Genomic DNA, 16,496 nt, shown 5'->3' on the forward strand with positions numbered 1-16,496 from the left:
CTGGGACTGGAATGACAGCCCCTGAGAGTAGCAGAAGCATTCTGGGCCTGGAATGAAAGTCCCCAGGGTGGAATGACAGTCCCTAGGAAGAGAATTTGTGCTCTGGGGCTGGGATGTTAGGTCACACAGTGGAATGGCAGCCTCTGGGAACTGGCTCAGTGCTCTGGGACTGGAAAGACAGGGTGCAGAGTGAAATGTCAGCCCCTGGAATAAGCAGAACTGTTCTGGAACTGGAATGACAGCCCCCATTGGGGAATGTGAGCTCCTGGGAACAGAACTTGTGCTCTATGTCTGGAATGGGGCCTGTGCTTTCCTGCTGATTCCAAACACCCCACCTCTTAAAGTCTTCGTCAATGCACTGGCTGCCAGAGCCATGGATATAAAGGAAGGAAGGTATTTGTTTCAGAGAGGTTGAATGAGTTTGCAAAGATCACAATGCCCAGCCATTTCATGTTTTTCCCTGGTGGTCTGGCCTGACAAAGTCCTATTTATGTCAGATTCAGCCCTCATAACGAATGAGTTTGACACCCCTGACCTACAGAATGTTCTTGTAGCTTCATCATGGGCACACTGCCACTGTCTCTCTAACTGAGCTTTTGCTCCATTAGCTGCAGCTCCGGGGTGAACCATGGGGCAAGCTTTGAATGGGGGCACAGAGGGTGCCATGGAGTGTTGTCAATGGCCGTGGGGTGGAAGTTTTTCCTAATGTTTAGCCAGAAACTCTTTCTGATTTAATTTCAATCTGTTGGTTTTGGTCCAACCACCTGGGTTAACAGAAAACAACTCCACACCGTCCTCTATATGGCAGCCCTTCAAGTACGTACTTGAAGATGGTTATACCAGCTCTCAGTCATCTCGTCTCCAGGCAAAACACGCCCAGCTCCTTCAGCCTTTCCTTGTACAACTTGGTCTCCAGACCTCTCACCATCGTCGTTGCCCTCCTCTGGACATGTTCCAGCTTGTCTGTATCCTTCTTAAATTGGGATGCCCAAAACTGAACACAATACTCTAGGTGAGGTCTAACCAGACCAGTATTTTGTGAGTTGACAATGGCTTTCATTTTTTTCCATGTAAAAATTGTAAGGACCCATTAATTTAGTATTTTTTAGCCATGTGACACTACAAAACATTGGATCCATTTCTTTCCCATTACAGTACCAAGACCTGTGATTTAACAGTGGATTTTAGGGGATGTTGCTGCCATGTTGTGCTGGTTCTGTGAATTTTAATGTTGTCTATGGATGTGATCTGTGATTCAGTGATAGGCTTTGTGGAATTCCAAATAAAAATAATGTAAACACAATAGTATTCATACCTTGGATCTATTTTTTAATACTGTGGCAATGCTATGAAGCTCTGGATATATGGCCCTTTTATTGCACAGTCTGACTATATGGATGTGATTTGTAATTTAACAGCATGTGTTGTAGAATTCTATGTAAAAATCCCAATGATCCACAAGGATTCATGTTTTTGTGCCACAATACCACCAATGCTAGATAGTAATTTTTTAAAAGATACTGTCTGCACATGAATGTAATCTATAATTTAATAGTGGGTTTCAGGTGATTCCATTTACAAATCATGAGGATTTACAATTTGAATCCATGTATTTTATGTATCCCTCTCATGGATTGCTGCCTTGATGTGGCTAGAGGGCTTGCTTGGTTCAGTGAGGCTGTGGGCTATGCCATGCAGGGCCACCCAAGATGGACAGGCCACAGCTGAGATCCCAGACAAAATGTGATCCACTGGAGAAGGAAATGGCAAACCACTCCAGTATCCTTGCCAAGAAAACCCCATGGACGGTAACACAAGGCTAAAAGATATGGTGCTGGAAGATGAGCCCCTCAGAAGGTGCCCAATATGCTACTGGGGAAGAGCGGAGGGCAAGTCCAAGTAACCACAGAAAGAGTGAAGTGGCTGGGCCAAAGCCGAAAGGACGCTCAACTGTGAATGTGTCTGATGGTGGAAGAACAGTCCGATGCTGCAAAGAACAATGCTGCACTGGAACATGGAATGTAAGATCTATGAATCAAGGTAAGCTGGATGTGGTCAAACAAGAGATGGCAAGACTGAACATTGACATCTTGGGAACCAGTAAAATGGACGGGAATGGGTGAATTTAACTCAGAGGATCACTACATCTATTACTGTGGGCAAGAGTCCCATAGAAGAAATGGTGTGGCCTTTATAGTTAACAAGAGAGTGAGGAAGGCAGTAATGGGATACAATATCAAAAATGACAGAATGATCTTGATCCATATCCAAGGCAAACCATTCAGTATTACAGTAATCAAGTCTATGCCCCAACCACTGATGCAGAAGAGGCTGAAGTGGACCAGTTCTATGAAGATCTACAACACCTTCTAGAATTAACACACACACAAAAATGTCCTCCTCATCATAGGGGACTGGAATGCCAAAGGAGGAAGTCAAAAGGTAACCAGAACAACTAACAAGTTTGGCCTTGGAGAACAAAATGAAGCCGGGCAAAGGCTAATAGAGTTTTGTCAAGAGAACAAGCTGGTCATAGCAAACACCCTCTTTCAACAACCTAAAAGGCGACTCTACAGATGGACATCACCTGATGGGCAACACAGAAATCAGATTGATTATATACTCTGCAGTCAAAGATGGAGAAGCTCCTTACAGTCAGCAAAAACAAGACCTGGAGCTGACTGCGGCTCAGATCATGAGCTACTCATTGCAAAATTCAGGCTTAAACTGAAGAAAACTGGAGAAGCCATTAGGCCATTCAGGTTTGACCTTGATCACATTCATTATGAATATACAGTGGAGGTGAAGAATAGGTTTAAGGAACTAGAGCTGATAGAGCACCTGAAGAACTATGGACAGAGGTTTGTGACATTGTACAGAAGGCAGCAATCAGCACCATCCCAAAGAAAAAGAAATACAAGAAAGCAAAGTGGCTGTCTTTTGAGGTTTTACAAATAGCTGAGTAAAGAAGGAAAGTGCAAGGCAAAGATGAAAAGGAAAAATTCACCCAACTGAATGCAGATTTTCAGAGAACAGCAAGGAGAGATAAGGAGGCCTTCCTGAAGGAACAATGCAAAGCAATAGAGGAAAATAATAGAATGGGAAGGACAAGAGATCTGTTCAAGAAAATTGGAGAAATGGGCCTTAGAAAGCATTACTAACAACAAAGCGAGCAGAGATGAGGATAGCTCAATTGAGCTATTCAGCAAAGTCCTGGTTTAAAACGATTTTATTCCAGTAACATATGGTAACAATCAATTCTTGCATTATTAATTACTTCTTTTTAACTATTCCATATATTACTTTTCTAACCCCTCCTCCCCCCGTTACTTGACCCCCGCCGGTGTTATATACTTAAAAGTCTAATATTTAAAGGTACCCTTAACTAATAAAACAGAAATTTCTATTTTTCTTTCTTTTAAGACTTAATCATTATCAAAAATTGTCCAATGTCCTTTTATTTTCCACTCTTTTTCTATATAATTTCTAAACTTCTTCCACTCCAAATTAAAAGTTTTTAGATCATAGTCTCTTAAAATTCTTGTCAATTTGTCCATTTCACTCCATGTTATAACTTTTATAATCCAATCCCATTTCTCTGGTATTCTTTCTTGCTTCCACAACTGCTCATACAATGTCCTAGCAGCTGAGAGCAAGTACCAAATTATAGTTCTAGCTTCTTTTGGAAATTTTTCCATATATAATCCCAACAGAAAAGTCTCTGCAGCTTTCTTGATTTCATAACCCAAGTTCCTAGATATTTCTTTTTGAATCATCTGCCAATACTTTTTGCTCTTTCACAAGTCCACCACATATGGTAAAAAGAACCTTCATGTTTTTTACACTTCCAAAATCTATCTGGCATCTTATTGTTCATCTTTGCCAACTTTTTAGGAGTTATATACCATCTGTACATCATTTTAAAACAGTTCTCTTTAATACTCTGACATGTCAAAAGCTTTATAGAATTCTTCCAAAGATATTCCCAAGTTTCCATCTGTATTTCTTTATTTACATTAATTGCCCACTTAATCATTTGAGATTTCACTACTTCATCTTCTGTAGACCATTTCAAAAGTAGTTTATATAGTTTTGAAATTAATTTTTCATTATCTCCAAGCAGAACTATTTCCATTTTTGTTCTTTTCTTATTCCTTCAGTTTTAATGTCTTTTCCCACCAAACTCTTTATTTGTTGCATTTGAAACCAATCATATTTATTGTTCAACTCTTTCGCAGTTTTCAACTCTATTTTACTGCCTTGTATTTTTAATAGCTGATTATATGACAACCACTTTTCTTCACCTACTTCAGCCGTTATTTTAATCACTTCTGCTGGCACTATCCATAACGGTTTCCTTTCATCACCATATTTCTTATATTTCATCCACGTATTCAACAAATTATTTCTTATATAATGGTGAGAGAAAAACCATCCATTATTAGCTATTAGCCACAGTGTATGTGTGTGTGTGTGTATATATATATATATGTGTGTGTGTGTATATATATATATATATATATATATATATATATATATATATATATATATATATATATATATATATATATATATATTAAAAACAGCATTTAACCTTAAAAACATTCCAGTTTAAAATTACACATTAAATATTTCTGGTGCTATTCCATCAGCAGATATGATATGATGGCGGATCTCACTTAAGGGGAATCCATCAAGTGTTTAGTCAGGCAAAGGCCATCCTAAAAAGGATGATCTTGCAGGCCCTGCGGAACTGTCCATGGCTCCGCAGGGCCTGCACTTCTTCCGGGAGCTGGTTCCATAGGTATGGTGCTGCAATAGAGAAGGCTTGTATACGGGTGTTCTGTAGTTTTGCCTCCTTTGGCCCAGGGATAGTCAGTTGGTTCTTCCCCGCTGACCTCAGTGCTCTCTGGGGTTCATATGGGGAGAGACGGTCCTTCAGGTAGGCAGGTCCTCGACCATATAGGGCTTTAAAGGTAATAACCAGTACTTTGTGACGAACCCGGTATGCGATCGGCAGCCAGTGCAGTCCGCGCAGCCTTGGCTGTATGTGCTCCCACTTCAGGAGCCCTAATAGTTGCCTAGCCGCCGCATTCTGCACCAGCTGCAGCTTCCGGGTTCAGCACAGAGGCAGCCCCATGTAGAGGGCATTGCAGTAATCCAGTCTTGAGGTGACTACACTTACCCCCCTTGGGTAACGGCCTTTCCCTTGCTTCCAGCTCTCCAGGCAACAGCCTGCCTCTAGCTAAGCCTTCCAGGGAAAGAACACCCACTTCTTGGGCTTGGCCTTTATATTCTCTTCCCAGGCCCCACCCCTCTTTGGGCCTGTTTCCCTCCAAATCCCTTGCCACCCAATAAGAGGGACAGAGGGGATCCTGGGAGATGTAGGCTTTTCCTAGTACTCCTATGCAGGCTTCCCTGGGGCCTGCAGGCCTCACTAGGCCCAGGATCATGACACTAGGCTTCAGCAGTATGCAGACTGAGAACTACCAGAAGTTCAAGCGAGGTTTCGGAGAGGTAGAGGAACTAGAGATCAAATTGCCAACATTTGATGGATTATGGAGAAAGCACGGAAGTATCAGAAAAACGTCTATTTCTGTTTCATTGACTATGCTAAAGCCTTTGATTGTGTGGATCACAACAAACTGTGGCAAGTCCTTAAAGAGATGGGATTTCCAGACCACCTCACATGTCTCCTGAGAGACCTGTATAAGGGTCAAGAAGCAACTGTCAGAACGGGATATGGAACAACTGATTGGTTTAGAATAGGAAAAGGAGTTCAACAAGGATGTACATCGTCACCCTGCTTATTTAATTTATATGCATAGTACATAATGAGGAATGCTGGCCTGGATGAAGTAGAAACTGGAATTAAAATTGCCGGGAAAAACAACAACCTCAGATATGCAGATGACACCACTCTAATGGCAGAAAGTGAGGAGGACCTAAAGAACCTCTTGTTGAGGGTGAAATAGGAGAGTGCAAAAATAGGCTTCAAACTCAACATACAAAAAAACTAAGATCATGGCATCCAGCCCCATCACACCTTGGCAAATAGAAGGAGAAGACGTGGAAGTAGTGACAGACTTCACATTTCTGGGATCCAAGATCACTGCAGATGGTGATTGTAGCCATGAAATTAAAAGATGTTTGCTCCTTGGGAGGACAGCTATGGTGAACCTGGGCAGTATAATAAAAAGTAGAGACATCACCCTGCCAACCTGGGCAAAAAGATAGTGCTGGATTTGTGAATCCCTACCCCATCCCCCGTTCATAGTGAGATCTGAGGAGGCGGCAGGCTCTACAAATCTTGAGGATGTCTATATATCCTACTGTTAATTCCTCCCGCCCCTGCCCCTCCTCAAAGATAAGCAAATGAGAGTAGCTGTTGGGAGAACCGTCAAAGGCTTTTCCAAATTGCGTTTCCACGACATGGAGAAAAACCCAATCCTGCTTACGTATTGCATTTTTGACCTACATGACCCTTCAAACGATGTTCAGGACCTTCACAAGCAGATCCACCCTTTTTCCCTTGCCGTCGTCGTCCTTTCGAGCTCTCAGATCCGCTGGCTCCGTGACGCCTTCATGGGAACGCGGGCAAAGAAGTTCTCGCAAGCCACGGGTTTTCCATTGCTCCCAGAGCCCACACAGGAGACAAGAAAAGGAACGCCTAATGATTAATCCTGCCCATTTCTTCCAGAGTCGGAGAGAAAAGATGCTCCATCAGAAGAACACCACCAGCCACTCAGTTCCCCATTGTTTCCCTTCGGATCAAAAGACTGCTTCTTATCTAAAGAGGTCTTCGTGGCCGTCTGCGGCGACTACATTTCCCAGAGTGCCATGCGGCAAGTTCCAGACCCCCCCCCTCCCATAAAAATAGCCGTGTGCAACAGAGTTTGCCTGACCAAATGCAAGGGAGTGGGTCGCTTGGTGTAGGTGCGATCCTTTGCGGTGCTATAGGCTGGGACTCTACCAGCGCGAGACATTGACGGTTGCGGAGGGCGGTTGGGAAGTGCGCATTGGGCGAGATAGATGGCGCGTTTGTGGTGCCCGTTTGTGGGTGCTGGGATCCTATTGTTTTGCCTGTGGCTGAGCGGCTGCTGGGCTGTGTGGAGGTACGGCTTGGAGGATGATAGTGGGAGTAGTCAGACAGAGAAGGGCGGGAGAAGCCTTTAGGGTTTAAAATTTCTGACGGGTTAAGCGAATCTGGCATGCATCCTGGGAACAGAAAGAGTTAACCTCCCCCTCCCCTTTTAAAGGCTGTAGTCCTAATACATCCACAGTATTCCAATGTATTTCTCTTTTATAATAGTGTATCAGAATAATGTTTTATATTGACATACTCAAATAAGGGATATTGGCTATTCATCTCATTACATATACCTAACCCATTTTCATTTTATGTATTCTTGTTTTCTAATGGCAGACTAGAATGATGTTTATAATGTATAGATTGGTGCTGATAAGTAAATTAGGTAGCCTACAACTAGGAAATACATGTCCTGTGATTTGCCAAAACACCAATTGGCAGGGAACTTTATTACCTTTTATGGCTATCCAGGCCAAATGGCCAAGCCAAATTGTTTTATCATGTGACCACAGTTTGCACTCTTAAACAACAAACTGCATGTATTTCAGCCCACAATACCTGATCCCCTCATTTGATGAAGTGTGCTTAGAGAGCACACAAAAGCTTACGTTCTCAATACAACTTGGTTGGTCTTAAAGGTGCAACTTGACTCCTGCTTTGTTCAACTGCTTCAGACCAACACGGCTGCCCTCTTGGATCTATACACCCTGGGTTAAAGGTCTTCAATCTTTTTCAGCCTTTGGATGACACTTTTGGAACTCTGACACAAGGTACAGCCACAGAACTGCAGGAAATAGAGCCACACACACGCATGCGCAGAGAAAGTCAAAGTACAGGGAGAAAGGAAATCTAAGAAAAGTAATCTGATACTGTGACTCAAAATCTCATATTGAAATAAATATGATTAGTATTTAAGGTGCTGGACCAGTACACTTTTGTTATACTTTGATACTCTAGAGTAAGATGGGTACATCTTGCAATCCTGAATACAGCTTCCAAGTCTATCACCTGATTCTATGCACATTTGGGGGAGGGTTATGAAGACCCACACATATCAGTGGGATATACCATAATGTGCATTAGAATATAAGAAGAGCTCTGCTGGATCAGACCAGCAGTCCATCTGCTCCAGCATCCTGTCTTACACAGTGGTCAACCAGTTCCTCTAAATGGCCAACTGAGAATTGATGTCAAGGCCTTCTTCTGATGCTGCCTTCTAGCACTGAGATTCAAAGGTTTATTGCCTCTGAACATGGAGATTTCTTCATCACCATTAATAGCCACTGGCAGACCCCCCTCCATGAATCTGTCTAACCTTGTTTTAAAGCTGGCTATGCCTGTGGCCATCACAACATCCTCTGGCAGTGAATTTCAAATTTTAATCATGCTGTGTAAACAAGTATTTCCTTTTGTCCATCCTGAATCTATTGTCCATTAGCTTCACTGGATGCTCTCAAGTATTTTGCGAGAGGCAGGAAAGGTTCTCTTTGTCAGCTACCTCCACCACATGCATAATTTTATAAATCTCTTTACTCTTAACTGAAAAGTCCCATACTCTTCAGACTTCCCTCATAGGAAAGGTGCTCAAACCCCCTAATCACATTGGGTGCCTTCTTCTTTACTTTTTCCAGCTATGTGATGTCTTTTCAACACTGAAGCGCAGCTGGTGGATATTTTCCCCTCTCAGTCTCATCAAGTTGAGACCACATTAGCCTGCACTTGAAACTGGGATTTTTTTTGTCCCAGTGTGTATCACCTTACACTTACCATGTAGGGTGGCCAGCCCCCAGATGGGAGGGACCCCCCAATTTCAGAGGCTCCTGCTATCTGCTAGCCAGCTGGCTGCAGGGGGAAGCCCCACCCCCAACAGCCAGGTTCCGGCATGATGTCCCCAATGTGATGACATCCTGCAGCAGTGTCATTGTCATGCTGGGAACATCATGAGGCGATGCTCTGGTGTTTTGGGCAAAACTCTACGGTAGAGTTTTGCCCAAAATACCAGAGTGTCACTGTGCAATGTCCCCAGTGTGATGACATCACATGTGAGTGACATCATCATGCTGGGCATGTCATGCTTGGTGATGCCACCTCATCCCCCTCTCACTCCCAGAAAGCTCCCTATTACAACCACTGAATTTCATTTGCCACATAGTCACCTACTCAGTTTGTCAAGCTCTTGGAGCTCTTCGCAGTCAACTTTGTTTTTAACCATCTTGAATAATGTGTCATCCGGATTTAAAGGGAGCCTTCACGAACCTCTTTTCCTCTCCCTTTTCCCATATGCTTGTGCATGGTGATTTTCTTAAAGAGACAGGGAGCTAAATAAAGGCTCAACAGTGGTTATAATATACAGGGTGGAAATAAAGTCACTGGACCTTTGAAATGAGTTGAATCTGAAGATGGGAGACTTTTGATGTTAGTATAGAGTTTCCAGGAACGCAAGGGCGGAGGTGAGGTGGAGAGGCTGGAATTCCGTTGGCAGAGATGTGGAAGAACAGGAATGGATTTACTGAGCTGGCTTTTTGAACTGGTAGCAGAAGAGAGGAGCAGAGATTGAGATTAAGAAGAGGAAGAGGAAGAAAAAGGAGAAGAAGAAGAGGTAGACAGAAGAATAAGCGGTTGGGAAACATTAAGGATTCAAAAGAGACAGTTAACAAATAATTAATGGATTGAATAATTAACTATTGTTAATTTGATTACTGCTGATTTTCTGTATGATTTTCTATATGTAATGAGTTAATGTGAATGTTCAGGTGAAGGGTGTTTGGTGGTAAAGAATAGTAATTTAAGGATATAAAAACCAACTGGTATGTGAGAGTGTTAAAGGAAGGAGATGTATGAATTTTGAGTGAAGTAAGGCGAAGTAGTAGTATATGAATTGGAATTGGGGTGTCAGTAAGACCTTGGATAATAGAAAAATGAGTATGACATACAAGTAAGACAAAATAGATAGGTTAGTCCCACTATTGGCAACTTTAAAACTGATGGAGATAATGGCCTCACAGGAAGTTATAGAGGAAGTGCAGAATTCTATGCAATTGTATTTTATGAATGCATTGAGTCAGGTGCAGGCAAATCTGACAGAACAATTAGATGGAGTAAATAAGAAATTAGATGGCCTGCAAAAGCAATTGACGGAAGTAAAGGAAGAGATTCATGGCTTGGCACAATATGCAAAATATGTGGAAGGAAAGTTGGAAGTAGTGAATGAAAAGTCTGAGGAGATTGAAAAAGTTCAAAAATACGAAGGGGACAGATTAGTGAGAATAGAAACGGTGCAGGTAGAGCATATTTCAGGAATGCAGAATATTCCAGAGGACAGGTATGACCATATAAAGGAGGTGATAGTAGAGATCTTGACACCAGTTCTTGGTATGAAGAAAAAGGAATTGGAGAAAGATATAGAAAATGGCTATAGAGCTTGCCTTATTTTTTTCAAGGAACACCGCCTGCTGAGAGAGGTTTATATAAGGTGTATTAGGAGGAAAATGAAGGAATTGGTCTGCCAGACGATGAGAGACAAATCATTAAAGTTATATTGTTGGCATATTACACCAATAAAACTGAAGAAAGTGTATTCCGAAATTGCTGGTTGCTTTGTTGCAGGGAAACAAATTGATACCATGCAATTCACAAACAAAGTAAGATGATTTGAAATGCCAATGTTTTTTTTTTCTTCTTCTTTTTTGGACCACAGTGTAGAAGAAAGAAAGTTTTCTTTTTCGTTAGTTCTAGACTTAGCTGAGGTAGATACTCTGATGGAGATACTAAGAGAAGAAATTAACAATTAGATAGAAGGAAAACGGAACTTATTGTATTAAAGTGTATTCCAAACTTGCTGGGTTTTTTTTGTTGTTGTTGTTGCAGGGAATTAAATTGATACTGTGTAATTTATAAATAAAGTAAGATGACTTGAAATGCCAAATGTTCTTTTGGATCACAGTGTAGAAGAAAGAAAGTATTTTTGGTTGGTTCTAGACTGAGCTGAGGTAGATACTCTGATGGAGATATTAAGAGAAGAAATTAACAAATAGACAAACAGAAGGGAAATGGAACTTATTGTATGAATGGTTATGGGGGAAAGATAATAAGAATATAGTGTAAAAAGGGGTTAACTGTAGTATGTATGATTTGGTTTAGGTTAGAACAAAGGATTTGTATTCTAATGATATAAGTATATAATGCATCCCGCTGTCTACATCCCTAAGTTTATGTTTTGTGTATATATATATATATTGTTGTTAAATGTAATAAAAAGTTAAAAACTCAAAAAAAAATAATGTGTCATCCGCAAACTTGGCCACTACATTACCTATCTTTAGTTCCAGCTCATTTATGAATAAATTAAATAGCATTGGCCCCAATACTGATCCTTGTGGGACTTCACTTCCTACTTCCCTTCATTGTGAGAACTTTCCATTTATTCCTGCTCTTTGCTTCTTGTCATTTAGTCAATTTTTAATCCACAAGAGAACCCATCCCCTTATCCCATGACTACTAAGTTTTCTCAGGAGCCTTTGGTGAGGTACCTTATTAAAAGACTTTTGGAAGTTCAAGTATATAATGTCTACAGTGGCTAAATTTAGTGATAGATTATATAGAGAGGTTAGTAGATCAACTACCTCATGTTTGAGTTCCTTAGGAACTCTCAGGGGTATGCCTTACTGGTTTTTACTTTCCTCAACAGGTTTAGAATGTAAGAGAAACTATGTTGGATCAGGCCAGTGGCCCATCCAGTCCAACACTGTGGCCAAAAACCCCAGGTGCCATCCATCCGTGGGGACACTAGAAACCCACTGTTGCCCCCTCCAAGCACCAAGAATACAGAGTATCATTGCCCCAGACAGAGAGTTCCATCAATACGCTGTGGCTAATAGCCACTGATGGACTTCTGCTCCATATGTTTATCCAATCCCCTCTTGAAGCTGTCTATGCTTGTAGCAGCCGCCACCTCCTGTGGCAGTGAATTCCATGTGTTAATCACCTTTTGGGTGAAGAAGTACTTCCTTTTACCTGTTCTAAACCGACTGCTCAGCAATATCATTGAGTGTCCATTTGTTCTTGTATTGTGAGATAGGAAGAAAAGTACTTCTATCTCTGCTTTCTTTATCCCATGCATAATCTTGTAAACCTCTATCATGTCACACCTCGGTCAACGTTTCTCCAAGCTAAAGAGCCCCAAGCATTTTAACCTTTCTTCATAGGGAACGTGTTCCAGTCCTTTAATCATTCTAGTTGCCCTTTTCTGGACTTATTCCAATGCTATAATATCTTTTTTGAGGTGTGATGACCAGAATTGTACACAGTACTCAAGTGATGCTGCACCATCGATTTACACAGGGGCATTATGATACTGATTTGTTTTCAATTCCCTTCCTAATAATTCCCAGCATGGCATTGGCCTTTTTAATTGCAGTTGCACACTGTCTCGACATTTTCAGTGAGTTATCTACCGTGACCCCAAGGTCTCTCTCTTGGTCAGTCTCCACCAGTTCGCACCCCACCACCTTGTATTTATAGTTAAGATTTTTTGCCCCAGAGTGCATTACTTTGCACTTGGTCACATTGAACCTCATTTGCCATGTTGACGCCCACTCGGCCAGCCTTGACAAATCCCTTTGGAGCGCCTCACAATCCTCTCTGGTTCTCACCACCCTAAACAATTTAGTGTCATTGCAAACTTGGCCACTTCACTGCTTACTCCCAACTCCAAATCATTAATAAGCAAGTTAAAAAGCATCGGACCCAGTACTGAGCCCTGCACTACCTCACTGCTTACCACCCTCTACTGTGAAAATTGCCCATTTATGCTCACTCTCTGTTTCCTATTAATTAGCCAGTTTTTGATCCACAAGAGGACTTGTCCTTTTACCTCATGGCTATTGAGCTTACTTAGGAGCCTTTGATGAGGAACTTTATCAAATGCTTTCTGGAAGTCAAGATAAACAACATATATCGGATCCCCTTTGTCCACGTTTGTTCATCCCCTCAAAGAATTCTAACAGGTTAGTGAGACAAGATCTCTTACAGAACCCATGCTGAGTCTTCCTCAATAACATTTGTTCATCAGTGTGCCTACTAATTCTCTCTTTAATAAGAGTTTCTACCAACTTTCCCGGTCTTGAAGTCAGACTGACTGGCCTGTAATTCCTGGATCTCCTCTGGAACCCTTTTTAAAGATGGGGGTGACATTGGCTATCTTTCAGTCCTCAGGAATGGAGGCAAATTTTAATGAAAGATTATATATTTTTGTCAGGAGATCAACAAGTTCACATTTGAGATCTTTCAGAACTCTTGGGTGTATGCCCACCGGGCCTGGTAACTTATCAGGTTTTAAATCTATCAGTCATAGGACCTCCTCTCTTGTCACCTCCCAAAATCAGCGGTTCTGGAGTGAGCAAACGCTTCTCATCTTCCACAGTGAAGACGGAGGCAAAAAAAAAGTTTAGGATGTCATCTCTCATCACCTCGGTCTGCCTCAAGTTCTTCAGACTCCCTTCCTGAAAATAATGGCTGTGGCATGGGTCCTTGCCCCACATTTTCCACAGTGAACACAAAAGCAAAAAACCCATTGAGCATCTCTACCATCTTCCTATCTTCCTTTAGCAATCTCTTTATGCCTTGGTCATCCAAGGGCCCAACTGCTTCTCTGGCTGTTTTCCTGCTATGGATTTTTAAAATGTTTGATGCTTTAACAACTTAAAATCTCTTTTTGCATGCCTAATTATTGATTTACATTTTTTTCTTTTGCCAGAACCTGTAATTCCTTCAGTTTAATTCATTGGGGCAGATCTTCCACTTTTTAAAAGAAGCCTCTTTACTTTTTATAGCTTCCTTGACTTGTGTTGTTAACCACGCAGGCCTTCTTTTAGACATGGCAGTGCCTTTCCTAACTTGTGCAATGCATTCTTTCTGGGCTTCTGTTAGAGTGGTTTTAAATAGCTTCCAAACCTCCTCTAGGGATTTTACTCTCTTTGACAACTATTCCCTTCATTTTTGTAAAATTCTCTCTTCTGAAATCAAATGTTACACGTTTGGACTTTAGGGGAATTTCCATTGACTTGAATGGTGAACTTAGTAGCAGTGTGGTCACTATTCCAAATTGGTGCAACAACCTGTACATTTCTCACCAGAGAAATGCCATTAAAGATTATTTATGCCATTAAAGGTTATTGGATTGGATTGGACTTATCACCAGATCTTGAGACTCATTCAGAAGGTTGACTCTATGACCCACTGTTCCAGTGCACAGTCATTTATATTATCTAGGCATCCTCTAAGGCAGGGGTGGCCAACGGTAGCTCTCCAGATGTTTTTTTTGCCTACAACTCCCATCAGCCCCAGCCAGCATGGCCAGTGGCTGGGGTTGATGGGAGTTGTAGGCAGAAAACATCTGGAGAGCTACCGTTGGGCATCCCTGCTCTCAGGAAGCTTATTTCTACAGGATGACTTGAGCATATGTTTACCCAGTTGAAATCTCCCAGTATCACAACATCTGCTTTCATCATCTCCCTTGCTTCCTTCTCCATTTCAAGATCAATCTCAAGGTTTTGATCGAGTAGGTGATAGTACACCCCTCCTCCATTTTTAAGTAATCCCAAGGGCTCAGTATTTCCAGTAGTTCATGCTGTAACCATCCTGGAAAACAGTGAGAATGACAGACCAGACCAGACCTTGGTACAGGAGGGGAGGTGTAACTCTCTTGCAGCACTGCATGTGTTTCCAGATCAGAATTGTTCTTCTATGCACAGGGAGAGCAAGAACAATTTAATTTGCTAGGAAAAAACAAAGATATTAGATACAGGTAGGAGAATCTTCAGGAGAAACATCCCTCTCAGGTAGGGAGATCTGCACCAGATGCTCAGCTGCGTATAGGTCTTCCTCCACCATATTAATCTTTAGCAAAATGTAGTGGACAGAGCTGTATTCTTCAGTGAAACACTTGCGTAAAGGGCTCTTCTTACCAGTTCCCTTATGGCAGTTTTTCTGCTGAAAATTGTTCCCAGAACATATCACAAGGATGGCACCACAAACCAGGAAAATATGGAAACTCAGCAGGTACAGAATAATGGTGCATTTTGAGAAGGGTTTTCAGCCTTTTTCCCTGTGTCATTTTCCCAACCTGACACAGTCCTTGAGGGCATTATTTGGGGACATCCATATATTCCCTGGAATACATGTGGTTTTCCCCAGCAAGCCAAATAATCCCTCCCTGAGACTGCTTCAAATTGGGAAAATGGCTCAGCAGTAAAGCTATTTTCCACACATTCCATGGTCCTTATCTGAATAGGGTACTGCACATGCAGTTACTTGTGTCTGATGTGGGATAGGAAGGAACCCAGCATTAACTTGTGTACTCCATAATATGTGAATCATTGCTAAAAGAACCCTGAGAAATCTGTGAAAGCAACATAAGGAAGCCAAGGTGTTTAGTCTTTATTGTAAAATAGCATATTGAAACACATTATGTTTCATAGATTCAGGTGGGTAAGCTGTGTTGGTCTGAAGCAATAGAACAAAGTTTAAGTCCAGTGGCACCTTTAAGACTAACAGTTTCATTCTGGGTATAAGCTTTCACTTGCTTTCTTATACCCAGAATGAAACTCTGTTGGTCTTAAAGGTGCCATGGATTCTACTTCATTCATTTTGCTTTATGAACATTGCTGGTTTGCTCTTGGGTAGAATGCTGGCAACAATTATAGGCGCATTGGGACAAGAGGCTAAAGTTTTCTTTATTTTACTTTCAGATATAAGACTAGTTCTGGATACTATTTTATCTTGTCCACAAGAACTACTGTAAGTGCTTATGATCAAAGTATGAAAACGGTCTGGCTTAATTTGTGTTACTACCTTCTCCACAGAGATGAATGTTGTGTTACTGCAGTGAACAATACAGTTGTAATTTTGTGCTGTATACTGTTGATTGATCGTGTGGTAGGATTATGTGGACAAGTGGATGAAGAATGAATGATGGTAGTTGGGGACACTAGCAGAACTAATCTATACACTACTGTATCAGTTGTTTGCTAACACTGACATAGCATTATCATCACTTAGACTCCTGTGCATCTCCAAAACAAGCTTTAAAAAACCCAGTATCACTTTAAATCATAAATTATATAAGCACTGCTAGAATTCATGGCAATATGGAAAACACATAGGGTGGAAGCCAACAATGCACCATCAGCCATACATGAATGGAATTAACCTACATATGGCTATGCTAGAATGTCACGAAGTCCACACAACCTGGAAGGCACAAACTCAGGATAGTATTCTTCCCAGTAGAGCAGGTATGTCCAACAGGTAGATCGTGATCTACCAATAGATCGCGGAGGGGTCAGAGGTAGATCACCAGCCCCACTTGGTCTCATGGTTTGCTGGACAGGTGTTTGGGGTTTTTGGA

The 16,496-nt window shown here is 41.6% G+C and overlaps 1 long non-coding RNA gene across 1 annotated transcript in view; it reads left to right on the plus strand.

Moving 5' to 3' along the window:
* The first annotated feature begins 15,835 nt into the window (after positions 1 to 15,835).
* LOC132575192 (uncharacterized) overlaps positions 15,836 to 16,496 on the plus strand; it is a 49,912-nt gene continuing 49,251 nt past the window's right edge. The window contains exon 1 of the long non-coding RNA XR_009555662.1: positions 15,836 to 15,886. This is a non-coding gene — a long non-coding RNA (uncharacterized LOC132575192). The remainder of the gene's footprint in view (positions 15,887 to 16,496) is intronic.

Source organism: Heteronotia binoei, chromosome 1 (genome assembly GCF_032191835.1).
Source record: "Heteronotia binoei isolate CCM8104 ecotype False Entrance Well chromosome 1, APGP_CSIRO_Hbin_v1, whole genome shotgun sequence".
NCBI classification, from domain to species: domain Eukaryota; kingdom Metazoa; phylum Chordata; class Lepidosauria; order Squamata; family Gekkonidae; genus Heteronotia; species Heteronotia binoei.